Source organism: Selaginella moellendorffii, unplaced genomic scaffold (genome assembly GCF_000143415.4).
Source record: "Selaginella moellendorffii unplaced genomic scaffold, v1.0 SELMOscaffold_159, whole genome shotgun sequence".
NCBI lineage: Eukaryota > Viridiplantae > Streptophyta > Lycopodiopsida > Selaginellales > Selaginellaceae > Selaginella > Selaginella moellendorffii.
In genome coordinates this window covers 83532-86939 of record NW_003314420.1, presented here as the reverse complement: position 1 = coordinate 86939, position 3408 = coordinate 83532, and the positions used below count along the sequence as shown (strand labels likewise).

General features: G+C 44.6%; 1 pseudogene; it reads left to right on the top strand.

Annotated features, from left to right (window-relative positions):
* Window positions 1-294, top strand: part of LOC9663326 — a 23517-nt pseudogene extending 23223 nt beyond the window's left edge.
* Window positions 295-3408: the final 3114 nt, after the last annotated feature.

Genomic DNA, 3408 nt, shown 5'->3' with positions numbered 1-3408 from the left:
GAATTTGAGACAAATTCCGAGAGGGAGTTCAAGATGGCCCGAGGATGGAGTCCAAGATGGATTCAGAAAGGACCCCGAGATGGGTTCTAAGAGGGAGTCCGAAATGGAGTCCAGGAGGGCCTCGAGATAGACTTTAGATGGATTCTGGATTCCGAGATGGAACCAAAGCCCGGGACTAAGACTGTGTCCAAGACCGAGTCTGGGTCCAAAATTGAGGTGGAGCCCAAGACCAATTTTGAGTCCGAGTGTGAGTGCGAGTGTGAGTGCAAGTCCAAGTGCAACCCCGAATATTAATTCTTTAATTCAAGTTGTTGGGTGAATGCTTCATGTTCTTCCCGGGGGGGGGGGGGGGGGGGGGTTGTAGGGGGGTTCCAAGCATATAGTAGGGAGAGTGTGGGTGTTGGACCCCAGTGGAGTTAGTTTGGCCAAGAAAGGCCAGTGTAACTTTGGAAGGCTATGCCCACATGCACGTGTTGGGTGATGATATATCCATTGACGAGTCTAAGTCTAGAGTGAATATGGATTGACAAGTGGGGTAGCTTAGTGAAGTGTTCAAAAGCTAGCTCTAGTTCCCTTAGAAGATCGAATAATCAATGCTCCCAGTCCAAGCGTGGGTGGCACTACCTACTTGGATACTTGGTGTGGCTCAATGGAACCTCGCTCTAGCCCCATGGCTAGAGCACCCAAAGGTGGAAGGTGGGGAGAGTACCCATGAGGCTCACGTAGGGCTACAATGTTCCAAAATGTTGTCATAAAGTCCCAGACTATGGAAAGGAAGAAGAGCAATCCTCTAGTGTAGTGACCACGGATACGATTATATGGTGAAGAAGTCCCAAAGGACAATAGGACTTAGTGGTCGGGCCTATGGGCTTTGATCTAGTGACAGTGTTAGTGAACATGGCTATAAACAGAAAAGGAACTTGGTGAGGACTGTAGAAGGGATATTGAGGAAGGCTGTTCCCCATGTCTGCAAGCATCTTAAGGATGCTAAGGAGTGGCTCTAGGATGATCACTCATGGACAGATAGCCCAGTCTTTGAGAGACAAGACTGTGATGTAGGTGGTGTTAGACCACTAGTGTAACAAAGGTGAATGGGTATGGCTTTAGCATAACGGGTTGATATGTCGGTGGTACCTTTAGGTGTCGGTCAAAGGATTGAACATATGGAGCACTTGGACCAAGTGCAAAGGTTGAGTGGCATGGATGCTATTCTTAGGGCTAGTAAGCCCCAAGTCCGGAATAGTGATGGAATAATGAGTGATCTTTCTATCAAGTGAGTGGCATACCTTTACGGATAGGGAAGAGTGACAAACTTTCTCATTGATATGCTAGTCTATATGAAGTGCTGGAGCGCGCACTAGTAAAGTGGCTTATTAGGTGTGGCTGCCAGCTACAGTGAAAATTCATCTAGTATTTCATGTCAGCCAGTTGAAAGGTGTACTATCTTGGAGTGATAGGCCCAATGCCTTTTTGATGTATATGGCTGTAGAAGATGGACCAAAAGCTTGAGCAAGTTCCCTAAAAAGGGTGATCACTAGCACAACTCATCCTTAGGACAAGGACTTTGTTGGGGGGGAAAGAATTATTAGGCACCAACTTTGACCACATGGTCACCATTGGTCAAAGGGAGGCTCAAGGGTATATTAAGGCATATAAGGGATTTATCCTACCCTAGGGCTCATAGTGGAGTGGCAGTGTAGTGGAGCTTTTGAGGTAACTTGGGGGTGGTTGGGTGGTGAGGAACCTCAAGAGAAGGTGTAGTGTAGTCTAGGAAGACTAGATCTTTGTTTCTTTGAGCTGGATTGTAACAGTTAACCAAGTACCACTTGAGAATCGTCCAAGACCAGTGCATAAGCAAATTATAAATGGTATATTTCATATTTTAATATAACATATATGTACATTCCCAATGTCCCTTAGGGACTAGTACAAAAATTAGGGCACTGCACCCACCAACGTATCAAAAACCTACTCCCCTGAGAGGAGGGCTGTAGTAGTTGTCTTCTAGTAGCATCTAGCTCCATGTCCAGGACTTTGTCTGCCTCCATTGCCACAATTGATGCTAGTGCTAGTTCATAGTGCCTCCATTGCCACAATTGATGCTAGTGCTACTTCATAGCCCATAGCATGGTAACCACTTTGCTCAAGTATATATGAGTGTTAAAGGCAGTATATTTATCTTCAAGAATCTTAGTAATAATCAGCATCAGAAAACCCCCATGTTTATGTTTCTACTAAGTAGCTTAGGATCCTTAAAGCTGCATGTCAGTGCCCCAAGCCAGGGTTTGCATAAAGTGGCTCACGGATATCATGCTAGCTACTATATCACTCCTGCCAATGGTGGATAATCCCAACTAGACTGTGAAATGGCTTGTCAATCATTTCTCCTCTCTCCTGGCACTGGACATCATGTGACAGCCTAGTTGCTGATGTAGTGCCATTGATGCTGGTGTTGCTGTTGGAGTGTACAGGAGTAAGTAACTTGTGTTGATAGAGGAATTTTTTTTGTTTGAGCCTATCACGTGTAACTGAGACATACATACCAAGACAAAGTTCAAGTTGCCAAGATCGGTCATGTTGAATTCCTTATCCAATGCTACTTTAATTTCTTTTAATTACTAGTCGTCAACTGAAACAACAACAATACTCAAACCATTTTTAGAGTGTTTCACATGGATATTCCAATCTGGAAGGCATCTGGAGTAACCTTGGGAAATAAAGATAAAGAACCTTGATACAAGATAATAAACCACTCTAGGAATAAATAACTGGGTTTCTTATGCTGATTACTTGGGTGACAAGGAGGACAGGAAATCTTGAACTGGTGTTGTAAATTGCTTAGAGGAGTCATGAATTGGAGCAGCAAGAAACAACCAATGTTGGCTACTTTAACTTGTGAAACAGAATATATGGCCGTGGCTGCTACTACAAAAGCTCTTTGGCCTAGAAGGCTTCTTGAGGACCAAGGAGAGACACAGCAAGTGCCAACTCGGACACCTTATGTCCAGCTAGCTCACAATCCAGTTCCCCATGGGACTACTAGGCACATTTAGGAACATGATCCGGGATCACATTGCAAGGAGATAACTGCACCTTCGATGTAAGGCATATTAGCAGACATTCTCACCAAGTGACTAGACAAATCAAAATTTTATCTGAGGAAAATGCTAGCTTGGGCATAAAGGGCTGGGGGGGTGGGGGGAGTGTTGGGACAGCTGAATCCTTGGACCAGGACCACAAAATGATAGCCACCAGGATGATTTGAGTTAGAGTCCAAGCCACCCATCAAAAGGCGAGAGAGAATAGACTATGGCCGGTTTAGTAAAAGGGTGATACAACATGTGGTTGACAAAACTCAGTTCTCATGAGATTCTTACAAGTTCTGATTCTCCACGATGGTATCATGTG